Source organism: Rhopalosiphum padi, chromosome 4 (genome assembly GCF_020882245.1).
Source record: "Rhopalosiphum padi isolate XX-2018 chromosome 4, ASM2088224v1, whole genome shotgun sequence".
Classification (NCBI taxonomy): Eukaryota; Metazoa; Arthropoda; class Insecta; order Hemiptera; family Aphididae; genus Rhopalosiphum; species Rhopalosiphum padi.
This window is the reverse complement of record NC_083600.1, coordinates 49,555,103-49,575,915: the sequence shown is the minus strand read 5'-3', so window position 1 is coordinate 49,575,915 and position 20,813 is coordinate 49,555,103. Positions and strand designations below refer to the sequence as shown.

At 25.0% G+C, this 20,813-nt stretch overlaps 1 long non-coding RNA gene across 1 annotated transcript; it reads right to left on the bottom strand.

The window, feature by feature from the left end:
- Positions 1-3,894: 3,894 nt before the first annotated feature.
- LOC132928946 (uncharacterized) lies at positions 3,895-19,958 on the bottom strand. The gene is made up of 3 exons (XR_009662072.1): positions 19,784-19,958; positions 16,572-16,697; positions 3,895-4,050 (listed from the first exon to the last, which is right to left on the bottom strand). It is a non-coding gene; the product is annotated as an uncharacterized LOC132928946 (long non-coding RNA).
- Positions 19,959-20,813: the final 855 nt, after the last annotated feature.

The following is a 20,813-nucleotide window of genomic DNA, read 5'->3' as shown; positions in this document are numbered from 1 at the left end:
TTACCTATACTGTTTTTTTTTTTTTTTATGATTTTAGTCTTCAAGGTTATAATTAATAATATTATTTATTTATTTTCAATATTGTTTAATGTTTACATAAAATAACTAATATAATGCGTAATACGTGTCAAGTTTAAGACATGCTATTTTGCAATGAACTATTGAACGCTTGTTTAAATTATTTAATTTTAATATAAAAGTTATGTGACTTAGAAAATTATACCTATAAATATATAATATTGATAAACTTTTCATATGTAAATAATTGATTTGTCATCACGGGTGCGTGACAATTGAGTTGTCCTGGTTCATCAAAACAGAAAATATATAGTGTAACATTCGTTATACGCTATATATTATACAATAAACACACACTATGGGATAGACTAATACCAAATATACACACTTAACACTTTTCGACACGTCTATATTATTAATTAATATATTAAAATGACACATGGCAGATAATTCGACAATAGCCATTAACGAACTCACTAATACACTTATTAACAACCGTCAAGTACTATTTTAAATATAATAATTATTACACATTTAAAAATCAAACGTGTCTTATTATTTATAAAAAAAAAAACCACATACACAGTGCTTTAACCCCACAGCTACAAAAATCTTATCCGTAAGAAATAGAAAACCTTCTCTGGTTAACTAATATCGTAATATTAAGGTTCCCCCGACCACGTTACAAAACTTTACTCAAAAGCCAAAACCTTAAATTAAAAATCGATAACTGGTTTATAAGCATTCATGAGCAGACATTTGAAACTCCTCAATTCCATTTAAACGCCCTTCGCTCCCAGATATGTGAGGTCGACCTCCCTCAATAGGGCTCTGTTTCCATCTCTTCTATTTTTGGAATTATTTTACATGATTTTCATTGATGAATAATTATTTTTATTAGCTATTGTATGGTTCAATTTAATAAGCATCTTCGTTATCATATAAAATTAAATTAATGTTTATTTTTTTTTTTTTATTAGATAAATTAAGTTTAATTAAGTATTAGTTATTAAAATGTTATGAATTTTCAACAGTACAAAATTTGAACTTAAACGTTTAAAAAAATTATGTGTATGTATGTTTGATATTTTTAAATTGTGTGAAAACAAATTTATGAGGAACCTTATATTAAATATTCAACCTGTTTTACTAACAAAAAATGCTATCATATATAAAAAAAAAAAAACTATAAAATAAGAATGTTCAAATGTCTACGTATAAATATCACGGATAGAGCCAACATATATTTTGAAAACTATATCATGTCTAAAAAATCCTGATATAAATATTTGAATAAAAAAAATGTAGTCTTATTAAAAAAAAATAAATAAATATAAATTTAGTTGATAACTGCAGGTTATAATATGTGAAAATTCCCGTTATCATTAATACTTTTTTTATTTGTTTTTCCCCTTTACTAAGAATAGTACGGAATATTTGTACTTTTAGCCTCACGTTATAGAAGTTTAAAAAATTAAAACATTTTTACTGATCCAAAAGGTCATAACAGACACAACAATAGAATGAGAAAAAAAATGATATAAAAAAGACATTATAAAACAACTACATTCATTACTCGCCCAGAATATAAAATGTTTTTTTAAACTTTGAAAATAAATACATATTTCACTTGGCAATAGTAGTGTAAAATATTGAACTATATCTTATTTAATTGTCTTATAAATAAATTATAATTCTGTTTAATAATTTATAATGTTAATACAAAATATTATAATAGAATTATTAACATTCGGCCATTAGAGTATCAACTATCACGTGCCACTGTTAATTTTTGCATCACAATTTATACACTTATGATATCCAATGATTATTACTGCTATTGTTTTATTTTTTCTGTCAAAGAGTTTTTATTATATTAATAGTAGTATTATTAACGTTTAACGCCGTCAGTATGTTATTTAAAACATAATGTAAATCATCAATAAAAAATAATTAACCTTTTTTTGTGTGTGTAAAAACATTTAAAAGCACGTCGAAACAAGTAAAAAATATCAATCTCCCTTCTCAAATTACTGTGGTCAACAATCTGATAATGTAAGAATAAAATCGTATTAATGTTATAATAGTTGCCAATATTTTATCGTTTAGCTAAAAAAAAAATGTCATCTTTAAATAAATAATTATTTTAACTTAAATAATCTATAGAGGTAAATAAACACCTAAAGTATGTTTTAAAAAAAAAAAAAAATCTATAATTTTAATACTGAAAACCAATAGTATTATTAGCCGTTAGGCTACAGAATAAAATAAGAAGTACTTAATAGTTTTTTTTTAAATTTACACCGAACGTTTAATTTACAATACCAGTTGAAGCATGGAAAAATGACCATTATTATCTTTGCAGCAGACAGTAAATGTTTTATTTTTTTTTTCACGAGCAATAATTTGGGAATGATTCTGCTACGCATGTAGTGTAAAAGTGCAAGAACTCCCTTCTACGTGGGTGGCGGTAAGAAAAGTTATTATCCAAATGAGATTGAGATAGATCGCGGTCGTACTAATACGTTTTATGTTTCATATAAAATACTAACTTATAAGTTATAACTGATAGGTTGCGGTTATTGCCGTGCTGTTCTATAGATTACCAAAATATAGATCGACAAGGGCGTTTTCAAAAGCAAAATGTATTAATATACATAATTCCGCAATTTCACTTGATTGAAATATATGTGTAGGTAACTCGTTTTTTTTTATTTCTGAAATAATTTTTTTCCTTCAAAAATAACATTAGTCGAATAGTCGATTATGAAACATAATAATATAGGTAATGTTACATACAACTGAGGAGAAAAGATAATGAAGACTTGCGATGAACCGTGAACTACCAGACTATAAGCTCTCAGATCTTTAGAAATATCTGTAGAACGTCAGCTTTTAAAAGACGAGTAAGGAAATAAGAATATATTATTATTGATTAACTGAAACAAAAATATATTTATTAGTGACAATTTGAAACATTGAAAAAAAGAAATATAATAATTATATAATTACTATCAACATTTGGAGGGTTGTGCAGATCATTCAAACATAATAATTGAATATATGGATAGCTGGTAGAGTAGTTGGTCTTTTATATTTCTAAATTCTTTAGAATGAAAAAATGTCTGTACCAAGAATATTAATACAGATAAAATGGTATAAAATAGTAAAAGACAATTTTAGTAAAATACTTGTCAGTCATTTTCAACAGATCAGCCTTTTACTTAATACTTTCTATCTAATGCTCGTGATCTAATAATTGGATTATACATGTATAAGAAATGTTTCGTGAAAACGAAAAATTATTATTATTATTTTTTACTAAGAATTAATGCTTCAATTTCAAAATTATATGTCTATACAGTTATATTTGCATTGCCATTTTAATAGTGAATTTTTGCTTAACTATTCATAATTAGAAAATTAAATTTTTCTTAGAATTAAACAAAGAAATAACTGTCCTTTATTTGTTTTAAAACACTATATATGACATTTTTAAGATCTAACCTCGAATTCGATTCACTTATTTGGTCTTGTAATTACTTAAAGAATTTCTTATTTATCTAATACATAATATAATATATCACTAGCGATATCGTTTATGTTATTTAAAACTTCTTTAGCTTAGATTCACCAAGTACAATATGTAAATTAACAGATATTATATTAAATAATAAAATAACATAATACAAAATCAACAAGATTTTATCGAAACAAAAAGTAGCAAAAAAAAACGATAATGAGTCTCAAATTTTTTTAGTTAAAATAATCTTCCTCATAATATTATAATATTTTAACATTAATTAAATGTAATACAAAGAAAATATTACTATAATATATTAATAGTATATTGTAGGCTATATATATATATATATAAAAAAAAAACCACTAATTTATTCATAATTCATTAAAGTAAATTAACATAATAAGCTGCATAGATAGGACGCACCAGTATATAGTTGCGTATTACACAATATTAGGTACCTTTGATCCTATAATATCATGTTGTATTCAACGCCGTAGGAATATCTTCTAATGCAAAAACAATAAAACAGTAATATTAACATCATTGATTTGTATTATAATATAATTTTTTTATTTTATTTATAATAACCACAATTTATTAAATAAATCTTTAAACAAAATCTATAATTTTTTATTTGTTTTAATGCCAACTAGCATTAAGTATACTCGATGAGTATAACATAACATAGCATTCATAAATCACATATCACATACTGTATAGTATAAGTTAAGTTTATATTGTGTATACTGTGTACCTAACCAGAATAGGATTTAAATTCTCTCGGTAGAGCTTACATTTTAATTTTGGAAAATTAGTTTGGTACGATAATTATTGATAATATTATTGCCTGTTTTCATCATAACCACAAATCATAATAATAATTTCTTCGAATCAAGGCTGTAGATATGAATATATTATTTACAACTATGATCATGAAATCATATATTATGATTTTCAACTACAATGTGTTGAATTAACTTTTAATGAAAAGTGATGTAAAAAAAGGCATGACATGATCGTCCCCCCCCAAAAATGTATTTGTTTCCACCAGCTATCGTTTAAACCAAAACTCATAAAGTCGTAAAATAACACATATTTACGTGTTAACACACACGTGCATTGAGTACCGGGGGGATTGGTTAATAGAATCCTAATAATGCTATATAATAATTTAAAAAGATAAATACATATTACATATGGTATGATTATATAAAAATTGTGTCCAAACATTATACAGAAACAAACTTAATCATTAAAAATATCTGCAGCCGCACGGAAAGCATAACATGCGGACTTTATGTCAGGATGTCCGTGTATAGAAAAAAAAACTGTCGATGGCGCCCGAACTTTCTATTGTCCTTAAAATTACCATAAAAGTACGTTTCATATGTTGCACGTATTGCCAATTCAAAAAATAATCCGTCAGATATAAAATAACAATATGCAAGAGTGGGCGAGTCAACGGAGAGTTGCGACATTGTTAATCGCTGTACTGTATTCACTCGCTTAAGTCGGGCTATGCAGCGCCCAAATAAAGTCGGGTCCATATGGGAAGACGACTGATAGCTCTGGACTGTGGACAGGACAGCTCAACACAATTACCGTTTATATTAGATACTTCAAAATGTAAGTTACATAATGATGTTTTATCGCCACAACACTCATCAACGCCGTCTTAATTTAACGATTTATGTATATATAAAAATAATATTAAAAGTCGATTTTGGGGGGGGGGGCGTTGTCGTTGTCGTTGCCCTGATGGTTACCGTGTCGAATTTATCCAATATACCACTAACATCTATCTCAACTGTCAATATTTGACATAATTTGTCACGAATAGCCAAACTTTATTAAATTCTGCCCAGTGGGCCTAACCGATTAGACGCGATAAAGTGTAAAGCAGCTATCCGTTAGTCTATCCGAGTGCAGTGACCTGCTAGTACACATTTCCGGTTTCTTGGACTTTTTTTCAATTTGATAGCTATAGTATGGGTGATGCTGAGGTCATGCCAGCCAGCTCCCGCTGCAATTGTACTTTACATGCTCGGTTACGCCTAACAGATATCTGTATGACCGGTCGATGGCTCCCCAGAACTTCCAGGTTTTATAATTTTCACCGTCACGTCGACCAGCGATCGTTTCATTGATCTTACGCCCAACAGTTCCGCTTTGGTTTCGTTTACCATCAACCGTACTATTATAATCGTCATGATGCAGTTGGCACAGATACGTGCAGTGTATTATTCAACAAAATGTAACTATATTATTATGCTGCCAACTTATTATGATATGACCATATGTCATAAATTTGGTTTGTTCGTCTTAACAGGCGTAGGCTTTGAGCCCACTTCATTGATTAAACACGCAGTATTATTCATCCATCATTATAGATTTGGTTTGGCTTTTGCAATAATTATAATGTATTATAGAGTTGAACATTTTCAATACATTATAAATCTCTGTTTTGAAACGATTTGTTTTTATTTTACAATACCAATAAACGTTTTAATATGTTATATTGTTACATAACAAACAATTATTTCAAAATATTAATACTTTTTAATTGACTATATTCATATTTTAAGTTTTGGAGGTCATAATATAAATTCATAATAATCTTTCGTTTTCAACAGTAATTTTGCGACTTTCTCATGATGCAGTTTATTTTTTTTTTGCTGTAAATTATCTTTTTTCGTTTTTTTTTATATTTAAAATTAAAATGAATACCTAGTTGCGTTGTCTGAAATAAAAAACACTATAATAATATGTTTACAATCATATTGATTCAAATATAATAATTTTAATAAATACACGTTTGTAATAAATGTATTTATGATGAACTATATTTACTTATTATTAGTCTATTACAGTTATTTATGAATATATTATACAGGAACGATCTTAAAAATAATAAAATGGGTGTGATTTTTAAAAATTCCGAAATTTGTCATACCCGCAGTCCCTCTTTGGTTTGTTTCTGATAATACAACACTCAAATAAGTACCTAATAAAGTATTTACAAGATATTTTATTATATTAATTAATAACTAAAATATTTAAGCTAACCTACAAAAGAAAACATTTATACAATAGAAAAAAAAAAAGTTAAATGTTACCTAATATTTTAAGCAACTACACAATTACGTCAATTTATTATAATATATTTAAAAATTTTAAAAATGTAAAATAAAATTAATATAATTCTAAGTAATAATTATTATTGGATAATTGTATAGTTTTTAAATACAAATTAAGCTATGTTTATTTGTTGCATAACAATATATTATAAATATTATTTTATATACACTTTCTACAAGCAATTTAATGAAATTAAAATTTAAAATTATATATTTTATCATGTTTATATCATTAATATTATGCTATGTCGATATTTTATCTGTACCTTGATAAATATTATTCAATTACTTTTTATCTTTATTTAAATAATAAAGTTCAGTTTTCAGCATCCACTGTAACTAAACATACTTTATTCTATACTATACGTTCTTTATTTTCACAAGATTATTTCGTGAATTTCCCAAAAAACCATAATACATAAATATTTTATAACGAACACATTTTCCCTAGTTGTATAATAATAATAACTGATGTTCACCGTAATATATTAAATAGTAGTCCCGCGTTTTTATTGACACTCTAACTCCTCAGAAAGCCTTTGGTGCGTATATATTACATATACATAACTACATCATATCAATCTTATTTTATTATTAGACAGCCTATATATGAAAAGCAGTCTTGAGTTGCCTCACCCGCGACCTAGTTAATAACTTGATTCCAGGGAGGACATGCTCATACAGTCATACCTTGTCCAGTTTTCCCCCGCCACGAGTGCCCTTGGACTCAACACAATATTATTGAATGTAAAATCTTTCATATTTTTAAAGCCGTGGAATATTATCATGTAATGGCAAATTCTGTTTTAATTATTAATAAATATTATTTTCATTTTCATTTGTTTTCATAGTTGACAATGTATTGAGGCATGGTATTGCGTGTGCATGCATTTTAACCTATAACACGCTCAACCACAAAGGAGAGTAATACGATTTTATGATCACGTATTATTAATTATTATATTCTAATAATTATAATTTATAATATATATTGAAATTATATTGTATTTTATTTTGACAGTTATAACTGGATTTTATACTTTATTACTTTCTTTATAAGTACATTAGCACCTACCCAAAATTAGTAAAGAATCAATATAGTTGATACATGATTATTACAATAAATATATCGTTATTTTAATTTTTTATAATTATTCTAAATTTTTGATTTATAAAATCATAGGTAGCTCCATTATATTAAATTCAATTATTATTCATCACATTTTTTCTGATATCTAGTAAATTGTATTCGTCGTATTTTACCTTCAATTGGATTTATCTTTATTGTTTTTATAATATTATCTCAGTTCCCGATAATCTGCCGTAATTTTTTTTAAATATATTTTTATATCTTGTTTGGTTTAAATCAATAATAATATTTTATAGGAATGACACATATTCAAATATAATATTATGCAGTTTTATATTAATCGAATCTTTTTTTTAGAAAGTCTAATGAATTGGACAACGTACAATGTCAGTAACTGCCTACTGCAGTGTACTCTTTACACGGAAATTAATTGATAATCGTGATTATTTGACGAAGATCTACATTTACTTAATTTTTAGTACTTACATAATCTTAAAGATGATTCGCATACAATATATCGTCTCGGTTTACATAATAATATTTAAGGCAGTATTAATTTCTATCTTTCATTCCTGGAAAATACCACGACTTTATATTATACAGTATTGTCAGTACTGATAATATTGCACGATCCATCCATTACTTTATTATAAATTATTTTCCCTCTTTAAAACAACAGTCATGTTTATTATATAATATTATAATATACAGATCAAATATAAAATATGCCTATAATATATAATTATTATATTTCAGTAGGTACATATAATGAATAATGATATGGAATACAATAAATTATTATGTTTGTGAATACAAACACGGTACGATGCAGTGCCATCGATAACTGATAATTATTAAAATATTCTGTAAAATAAAACATTTTACTTATTAATTTAATATTATTGATGAATAAAAATTCTATTGTGCAATTTTATAATTTAACTTAAAATTAAATTATATAATATTAGGTAATAAACGTGTAACAACTAACATAATATGATGTAAAAAGTAGATATATAAAATATAAATAAAGTGAGAAATATAATTTGAATAGTACTTAAAGCCAAAATTAAATTTTGCTTAAAAACTTAAGAGGACGCTATACCCGCATGTGTTGTCTCTGTCTTATACACGCGTAACATGGTTAAAAACTGTGACAATTTTACTCCCTCGATATTTATATCAAAATTACCAAAATTTTAAATCGCATTGAGAAGAACTCTACCTGTGTCGTAGCATTTTAATTTTTTTGATAACATGAATGCAATTAAAGTTATCGGTTTGAGAACTTTAGGTTTTTTTCATTTAATTATTAAAAATTATTGGTTACCACTATCAAAAAAATTAAAACGCTACAACACAGGTAGAGTTCTTCTCAATGCGATTTAAAATTTTGGTAATTTTGATATAAATATCGAGGGAGTAAAATTGTCCCGCGCAATATAGTTTTCAACTATGTTACGCGTGTATAAGACAGAGACAACACATGCGGGTATAGCGTCCTCTTAAAGGAACATAAAAAAAATAAAATAAATATAAACAGAAATTTGGTTCACTAATAAAATAACCACAGGGAAAAAAGCGCGGGTCATCGTTTGGGCATCATCTGTTTACCTGTGCTAAAATATCATATATCGTTTACCCATCAGCGACCGAGTGTGTGTAACATGTTTCCACTAAAAATGTACCTTTTTTTTAACCAATACCCGTTTCCACAATAAATGTACCTTTCCCTATTTCACCAATACTCGTTTTCACCAAATGAGATATTGACCAGGTTTCCACCAAAACAATTATTTTTATGCTATTAAAATCTGTAATACGCAGTGTTTATTTAAAATACTATAAAATATTGATAAACAATTTAATAAACTTTAGTAAAATATTTTTTATACCAATAATAACTCTGTACCGGTACCAAATTCAAGAGATTATTAAGTACCTATCTATCAACATATTTTGTTTTATTATATGCATACAATACACATTTTCGTTCTATAATAATTATAGTTTTTATTTAAAAATATATTTTTTGAAAACCTATAAAAAAGCGCCTACAAGCTAAAATTTAAATTTAAAAAATATAATTTACTTATGTAACTATATGTATATGTTTTATTTCATTCTGAATTTCATGTTACATAATTATTAATATTATATATTTAAAAAAAAAAAAACTATTATTTACACTTTAATAATTTTTATTTTCTATGTTATGTTGTAATCGATTAACTCATGATTTCGGTCCCAATATAATGTTATAATTATTGCTTAATTATATATACATAATATATAACATAATTATGTAAAAATTGTTTTATTAAAATGTATAGGTATAATAGGTACACTCTTTTTCAACATCATGTGCCCAGTCTTTTCAATAAATTGAAGTACTGTATTACAATTTTTGAGCATGTACGTTTCCGCCAATTTTAAAAAATGTTTGAATCCTGTTTCCGCCAATCTACCTGCTAAAAATATGGGCATGCATGATATAAAGCAATTGTAAATCGTTTCATTTGCACTTAAATAAACTGATTTATAAACCTCACCCAACTAAATGTATATTTTTAAAAAAAATAGTTAAAAATGTACAGACGGACACTTATATTAAAATAAATAGTGCCAATTCCAAATACACCAGAAAACTTTGATAACCAAACACTACTTTGTTAAACTGTGCTAGGACTAGTAAGGCTATAACTGATTTTAAAAATAAAATAATATCGCATTACACATATGTAAAAAGTGTTTTACTTAATAATATTATATATACATTCTTTAAAAAATGGCTTTTTAATTATTTTTATTATTATATTTATAGAAAATATGAGACAATATTATGTATTTATGAATAATTGACTTTTGATTTATAATTATATTCATAGGAATTATGACAAAATAGTGTAATATTACGAGTATGTATTACATAGTGACTTTATTAGTTTATTATTATTATTTATATGAAAACTACGTAGAATAAATATATTATTATAAAAGTCAAAATATTATGCGTTATATTATGTATATTATATGAATAATATTACAAAAATATAAAATATATATTATTAGAATAATATTACCATAGCAGGTAGATTGGTGGAAACCTTTTTTTAAAATTGACGGAAACAGTCATTTCAAATTTTGGAAGAAACGGGTAGGTAATTTCCCAATTTTTAATACTATAAACATTTTTTTAGTGGAAACTTGGTAAATATCCATTTTCTGGTAGAAACGAGTATAAAGGGAAAGGTAAACTTTTAATGGAAACAGGTACCACCTGGACCAATAATTATCATTTGCGCATAGTCTGTTTATCCTTCTTAAGATCTCATACATCGTTTGCGCATCAAAAACCATTCACAATAGTAAGGTATAACGAATATTAAAAAGAACATGAGTTGTACATTACATATTAAAATAACTTTTAATAATTAAAAATTCAATAATATTGGTATTAATTCCATAATATAATAGGTATACAACATAAAAACAAATTGTATTATTCAATTAAATTTTAAACGGTAATCATAATTTTAATACATATAGGTAGATACAAATTGCGGAAAAAATCTATCGTTGATTTAGGTTATAAACTTATAAATCATTCATACACTGCAGTTATTTAATCTTTTTGTAATTTACTTTTATATTTTTTAATATATTTATTCAATATTTAAAAATTGGATATTACGAAAATTACAAAGTCAGACAAAAATTTAAGATTTTTTGAGCTGAAAGTTGGTAAACAACTTGAGCTTTTGGTTACTCCTAATCTCTTCTAATTATATTGTTAAATATACTTATGTGCAAATTATGTACGATAATTTGCTGTAAGGTAAAAGAACGATGCACAAATTATGCATAACCCAAAAATCAAATGATATACAACTTACTGTATTAAAAATTAAAATACGTATGAAATGAATAATACCAAAACTTAAAGGAAAAATAAATGAAAACTGTTATTAATTTATTATTATTATAAAACACAAAACAGATAATTTTTCCGCAGCAATTACCTTTATTTACACCAATTGTTGTAAGTAATTCGGGAGAGTCAATAATACCATTTAATAAATTGTACAAACACATGGACATTGGAAACTTTCCTACTTTTATAATGAAATTCCTGGTTGGGGAACTCGTAATTTGTATGAATCTACAGAAATTGGAAAATTTAGTTGAAAACAAATTATTTTGAGAAATGTATTTTGAAAAAATTTTCAATATAAGTAGTATAATTCACAAGAAGTCTGATAATTGATCTAAACTCTAGGTTAGATATATCAAGAGAAAATTATAACATGCATTCAAAGTTTTAGTATTTTTTTAAATTTATTAGATTTATTTTTATGACATCTGACATTCTTAATTAAAAATTTAATTATTGTGTATAAATAGTAAAAGACATATCATGCTCGAAAAAGATACCTAAATTGATAAATCTTTACTAAAAATAACTGTTAAACCCATAATAGTATTGAATTATCAATATTGTAACGATTAAATGAATTCTAAACGACTAAAAGTTATAAGTGACATTTAGTGGTAAGTAATTTTCATAACTAATTTATCTATATTTGAATGTAATTGAATTTTATCCAAATGAGTTTCAATAGTTTCAATATTTTAATATTGAATCAGCAATCGTATCCTCAGCAACTAATAATAATCAAACTATGCTATCAAAAATATTAGGTAAATCATTAATATAATTAAATATAATTAATGATAGGGGCATACATATGATCATTTCGGTTCACTTGAACATTAAAATGTTAAAACACGGTATAACAATTTTACTACCCATGTGCGACTTCTTTAGGTACGTTCTATAGAACCAGATAAATTTTGATAAGTAATTTTTATTTTTATTTGTTAAATGCTTTTTTAAAATTTCTATAAATGGAATCGGACTGTAATCAATTGATTTAAGCTAATGCTGATTAATTAAATTGGTAAAGTGAAATATTTGTTGAAATTGACATTTTGGTCCTAAGTTTGTATTGATTATGACGAATATACGAAGACATGATTAAAGATAGATTTTTGTTATTATTATTATAGCGTCAACAATTTTAGGTTTAACAGACAATTTTTAAATTGGTCTACAATTAAAATATCTTGTTTATAACTTGTTTTATACATCAGTATCACAAACAAGTTATTTTTAAATATCAAAAAATTTACCCAAACTAAAAGATTTATTGAAAATTAAGTGCAAAAGTTTTACAAGCATACAACTATAAACTTCTTTAAGATATTGCTTGTGAGTTGTGATGGAGTAACAGAGTAATATTAAAGCATAAAATAGAGTAGGTATATGATTATAACAAAAGTGTGTTGAAAATTACAAGACAAATTATCTATAATAATTATTAAACATAATAAATTATTATTAAAAAATATATTAAAAAATAAATATCATGTTAGGTTTTATCTCTCTTTTAAAATTAAAAACCTTAAGATTTTGTGTATTATGTTTTAAATAGATTAACTAAAAACATAAAATAAATTGTCTTTATATAGTTATTTTACTAGCATAACATATATTTGTAGTTTTTAAGTTTGAAAATTAAAATTAATTTATAGTTCAGTTGATGTGTGGGAACTATATAGATTTAATCAGTATTTACGAATAGTACAATAGGTATAGTATAACACGGAAAGGTCGTATATGAAATTATGAAAAAAAATATTTATTTCCGCAAATGTAAACACAAATTATAATAATTCGCATAGAGTATTTTACATAGATATTTAAAATTAAATTAGTGCAATTATTTGGCGAAGCACATTAAGTAGTGTAGATAATTGTAACTTTCAACATTTGTTTCACTCGGACAACGTTTAAATTACGCGGAACATATTGGTAAACATAGTTTAGACTAGAATTTATCAATTACACATACTCCATCTAAATAGTCAATACAATTAATGGAATCGACTCTCTTGGTTTACCGGTTTCTAATTAAATCCAAATAATATTTAGTAAATCCGTATGAATAATTAATTTTCCAAAATAACGATTTTACGCGAAATCCGTCAACACATATAATTTATGTCTAAATCGGATCAACTGTTAGTACATGGTTTTATTTTTTTTCATTAGTTATTTGAATAGATGGATGTTGAGGTAAACGCCTAAACCTGCCGCATTAAGTTACGGTCTAAAAGTATTATATTATAATGTTATGTGCCAATAATATTTTTTTGTTCGTTTTTTTGAAATCGCACTCTCGGTTTTTATAGTATACGTCAAAAGGTGTAGTCTTATAATAAATTCTATTATTATATGTGTAGATATTTATTATTGACTAAACCGGCAAAATATTTATAACTTAAGTCATTATCGTTTTTAGTATTTACCATTAACTGCGTGTTATATTTATAGTGTTCTATAAATTTATTATAATTTATACAAGAAAATAAACGTACCTGATACCTGTAGAATGTAGATACCTGATATACAATATGATATGTAATTGCCTGCAATAATAAGTATATATGTACTGAGCTATGCTAATTTTGCAAACACGTTTTAAAAAAAAATGTGCCCAAGAAATCTAAATATAATATATAAATAGTTCTTGGGTGTTTTCTGCTCTTCAAGCAGAAACAAATAGGAATCTTACACGTATATTTTACGTTTTTTTTACATCACTTTTAAATAAAACGCACATCGTGAGGTAGAGATGAATGCACTCTTATCCATTGGATATAAACGAACAATTTTATGTTTAAATATTGCCATAGGTAACCAATTATTGGCTGTGCTTATCGTTTTTACTAACTACCCAGTATGACGGTTATTTAACGACTACACTAACCTTGGTGCGGAACAAAGACATGTACATATCAAAACCACGTTATGGGTATAATATTCGAACATTGATTAAAAAAAAAAAGGCAATCTACATTCCACCTAGGCGTTTTTTTTTATAGTAACTTAAAACATTTTGAGAAAAAAATATGTTTCCTTCGTTCAACACAAAATAAATAAATTAATTAAAAATGAATATCAAACATAAATTCGACGAGTTAGATATTTTTTTCACGAAACTGTGAAAATTTAAAAGCCAGATTCAGACCATTTTTGCTATCAGTATTTTCATATACTTCATATATATATATATATATATAATATTATATATTGTTATGTTTTTCAATAGATTTCATAACACATTTGAAACACCAAACGTCGTTATATTACGAGTAGTAGCGAACTCAAAGTCCTGTGGCGTATGTATGGCAACCATATCCATTACCAAGATTTCCCATGGCTCTAGTCATAACAATAATATAGGTACTCTATTCTTTATATTATAAAGTTATAAAGTTTATAACCTTATATAAGTGAATAGAGAGTAATTCTGCAGTGTATTTGAAATGTGTATACTAAATTGACTGCATATCGTTTCAATACTAATCTTACCCAATAGGTTTACCCGGACAAATAATGATTACAGTATTTAGTACATTTTTGAAAAAAAGATTGCCAATCTAATGGTAACAAATACTTACAATCAAACAAAACCGAGTTAATCCGGTGAAATCAATAACGACTTTAATTCTATACCTACCAATAAGGCACGCAATATGCACCTACTTCTATTTTGTGAATATAAATTTTGTACAGATATAATATACAAATAAAGTGTTATTAGTTATTTCACATGACGTATGTTCAAACTTTTGTTCTAACTAAAAATAAATTCTGTAAGTAGTATATATATATTAAGTAGGTATAATACTTCATATAGTACTATTCATCATTGATAACAATTGTTATTCATTTTCAAACTTATTTTCTACACAAGCCAATGCACATTATATTATTAGCTAGGTACCTACTTAAAGTTACAGCACTTATGATAAGCATCCATACAACATTGTACTCCTCAGTAACAAGTATTGAAGTATCTAACTTTTAAGCCCAGTAAAAACAAACACCACAGACAAACAAAAATTAATCTATATTCATACTAAAATATTAAAAAAAAAAATTGTCTTTACTTGTTATATCTTGAATAATATTCATATTGGTATTGAAAATGCTTTTTATATAATTTTTATAATATTATATATTATTCTTATGAGCTTAAATAAAAAAGTATAATGTAAACAATTATTTTATATAATAATAATTTTTTTGTAATATAAATAAATATTTTTTATGAATAAAATAAATAAAATAATAATTATAATATAGTCTATCTATTTAAGTCTAATGATATTTTATAATATGATATAAAACGACATATTAAGACCTAAATGCTTGTTAATATACACGTTTTACGTATTATTGCGTATTCGTCGTTATTTATTGTAAAATAGATATTTAGTTACTACATTAATTCCAAAAAAAAAAAAAAAAAAAATGAAAAATTCTACATAAAAATGTATTTATCTATATTTTATAACAAAATTATCTTGATTTTATTTTTATTTTTTTTTTTTTTACTTGAATTCAACACTAGTTATTGTGAAGTTGCTTATTAGTTCTTAATAATATGATCGGTAATTCCTAAATAGTTATTCTGGATTTAAAATAATTATATATCGATAAGAGGAAGAATATTCAATAAATACTGTTTATAAAAACATCGAGCATATAATTTTGTATCATTTTTTGAACTCCTCCCTACAGGTTATTTTTCATATTTCAAAGATAAATTTAAACTTATCTTAAGCAATTTTACATTTTTTATAAATAAATATATATACTCATAGATTAATATTTTATACTGCATTTTAATCGAATAAAATTTTTGAAATAAAATAAAATTATAATTACCAGGATCACTATCGATTTTCTCATCTCAGGGGAATAAATGCCTTTGTTCCAAACCTTATGGAATTATGTGAATGCTCAAGTTCATCATGATGCCCTCAATCGAATACAATCTAGCATTCCAAATCTCTAACAAAATATCGATTTCTATTAGATGAAACAAATTATACCAATCAAGTTCTAAATATTAATTATATAAAAAAAAAATAAAAAATAATAATTTGTAATAAAACGATATTTTATATCATCTTAGTCATTTTTTAAACTAATGTGCACTGTTTGTAACTGTTCAATTGATCAATAAGAAAATAAATTCATGTCATGTTAGATTCCCTCAAAGAGCAAGTAAACAACATAGTTTCTCATCGTGATAATTTATCACTGATAAATAATAAATATCTGCCAAACAACGAAATACACATATTATGTTTAACCTTGAATTTAAGGCGTATTAAATTAATCAAATTGAATACCCATACAACCATCAGACTACTAAAATTCTTGTTTTAAAAAATAATTATAAAACCCGTTTTGGCAGTAACTGATTAATATGCATAAAGAAATTAAAAGTGTGATAATACAATATATTGGGCAACCAATCAAATGTATAATTACATTTGACTGCGTTTTTTTATTAAACATATCGTATTAAATATTTAAAAATAAAACAACATTTGAACGTTTAAAAATATAAAAAAAAATAGGTACTATTTATATACTTATTAAGATATGGTATTTTAAATTTAAATACAAAAATAAACAAATACTACTTTTACAAAAGAATAATAAAATAAAAATATGTTTTAGACATCTCGATGGCGAACTAAACAATAATAATTTATAGCGTTTAAGTAAACCGTATGAAAATGTTTTAAATTCAAAATGTTTATTATTGGTAGTTGAACCCGTAACAACATGGATGTTGTTTCTTTGTTTTTGTATGCACGATTCTCCGTCAAGACATAATATTTTGTTTCAAATACCACGGACAAAAAAAAAACCTAAATAATTAATTTTTATATCGATATAATTTGATAGTTACATAATATAATAATTATTATAAAAATAATATTTTAGATATATTTTTTACTCATAAAAGTTTACTGAAAAAAAAAAAAAAAAATACGTGCGTGCGTGTTAATAATATATAATAATGCCGGTGCCATGTTTATGTTATTATGCGAAACGTCTTTATGCATGCTTAATCCATAGTTTAACATTTTTGATAGGTATAGGTATTAACAAAAATATGTTTGTACAGAGGCGTGTGCACACACGATATATTAATGTATACCTATATACACCGCGAACATTGGAACCACTATAGGCTTTTTAAAGTACTTTACTATTATACAACGATCACACAAGTACGCTTAGGTGAATTGCAGTTGATAAAAAAAGCGTTTTCAAAGCACTCGATGATATTGATTATAAATATTATGTCAAAAATGGTTTCGGCTAAAAATTTGATAATTATGACATTAAAAAAAAAATAAAATTTATAATCTATTGTATTGATTTTTGTACTATTATATATATATATATATACCGGACACGAGTCGTGAGAAAAACTGATTAAAATGAAAATGAATTGTTGATGTACAAATAATGTTAATCTCATATTATTAATAAAAATAACTTACTATATATAGTGATTAAAAATTTATTTGTTATTTAAATTTAAAAATTTTAAATACAATTTTTATTTTTTGCCATTATTAATAATATTATACGAGACATTTTTCCATTCACATTAAGATAATTTTTTTTTTGTATAAGAAGGTTTTTTATAATATTTACTTTATAAATTATAACACTTTGTAATTTGTAGCGCCGCGCCGGTGGGAGGTTTTTCGGGGCCGAGCAGATGTTTTTCATGAACCCTAGAATTTTTTTTCGTAAGGTAAAAAAAATTTTTTTGGAAGTCATAGTACTTATTCGTATGACATTTTTTTATATTTTACATAATTTACCTAAAATATTTTTATTATTATTACACAGTGATTAAACTTAAAACTACTGCCCTGCCCTTCCGACGGCGCTGGTAATTTGTTTTAATAATTTTAAAGAACAGAGAATCGCTTGCTAAAAAGGCCAAATTTGGAAAGGTTACATAACACACAAAGCTATAATCTACAATGTACTTCATAACTTGATTAATAAACTGAGGAATACGTATTAAAATTATAAAATAATGAACAATTCTATTTTTAGAATATTTTTTTTTTACATTTTTACATTAAAATCATAAATCATTTATCGCCTTTTAAATTATTTAAAATATATTTTCTACACAAACAAACAAATTTATAATTGTTTTTGGCTTATTATTTATTCGGATTCTTAATATGTTTATCGATCTTGATATGAATGTGTACAAATAAACTGTATTAAATGGTACATAATAATTGTAAATGGTTTTTAACACATCTAAAAACTTGAACAAAAACTTAGTATATATAACTAAATAATATAAAACTATTTTTTTTATTACAACTGTTTTTATTTATTTTTTCTTAATTAAGGAGATAGATTTACTGGCGATAATTTTCCTAGCGATCAATTCATCGGATACCGATTGAACACAAACTACTCTGAATAACGTACGCTGTACACACTGTACGCTCGAACACTGTAATATTTGGCGATGGGCACAAAGATTAAACTATTGGTTTTTTATAGCGGTCTGTGATTATTTTTTGCAACTGAACACACGTCTCGGGGAAGTTGAATATATTTATACTGTCCGCAGTATAGAATTATTATTGGTCTACAACATAGACTATATAATATTATGTATACAGTATAATATTTATTTGTTTAACAGATATAAAGCACTACGTCATATTATGTAAAAATACCAATTACAAACTTTTCTGAACCCAAAAACCACATGCATTAATATAATAGGCAAGTTACCAGTACAATATAAATCAATAACATTTCGTATAACAAGTAACGATAAAAGATGAGAGAAGGTTGGGTATTATTATAATTAGCTAATAAATGACATACAATGTCGAAGCGGTATAAAGATATAAATAATTATCTATTCATATCTGTTATATTGATATTTTAATTTTACCTACTGATTTTATATTTTTTTATTTTTATACTTTAAGGTTGTTATTATTCGACTTCCCCTAACATGGTTTTCGAAAAGTTGGTAAAATGTATGAAACATTTACAAAGGAATATTATGAATTAATATTTACCTATTTCTTGACAAGGCCTGTTGTGGATCATCGTTTTTGAAAATTGTTTTGAATTATTTATTTTTCAAATCCAACTCATATTATAATACTTTTGTTTTTATAAAATGAAAAGGTATAATTGTAATTATAAACATTAAAAAAATAAGCTATAAGTTGAAAAGACTTTTTCATAATACAAAAGCATGCGTAGTGATATTTTAGATAATCGTAGGTAAAACGTTTTTTTTTTTTTTTAATAAGATGTACGATTGTACGTGAACACACAAAATCTGAAAACTAATTATTGTCATGAATATGAAAATAAATTATTAACTATAAACAGGTATTGGAAATCCAAGTGGTTGTCTCTGATTTTGCCGGTTGTAATTTGGTTAAAAATATTAGAATACGATTTATTTTCGTATTTTGTTTTTAGTACTTATATACTAAGTGTATGTACTTTTTTTATAAGAATGGCTAATACCTATTTACTATAAATTATATGAATATTTATTTAAGAATTGTATTGTTTAATTAATTCCAGTACCTATTTTATTTCATTAATTATAATATATTTGTTATGAGTTGTTGAAATGTATAATATAATATGCTGTTGTGATCACCAACTATTTTTTAATATATTCATATAAATTATGAAGTGGTATTATTATAGAAGTATTGAAGGGCGTGTACCGTTTGCTCTCAAACGTAACTTTTTTATAACAATTCTCCCCCCCCTCCCAATCCGAGCTACCTAAAGCAAAAAGTTTACTAATCGCCCTAAACTAAAATTACAAACTGCCCTTATATATTATATATATATATGATTAAAATACCAACACGAAAAATAGATGGGGTAAATATTAAAATAAAAAAATACATATATTAATAAAAAAAATAAGTATAGTACCTATTTATAACAAATAATAGGTGATATAGAATAAACATTTTCAAAAAATAGTATCAATTATTAAATACCTCATAAAATATAAAAAAAATAATATTTTACCAGAATGCGTAATTTTAGACATATATGTATATCTATGTACGA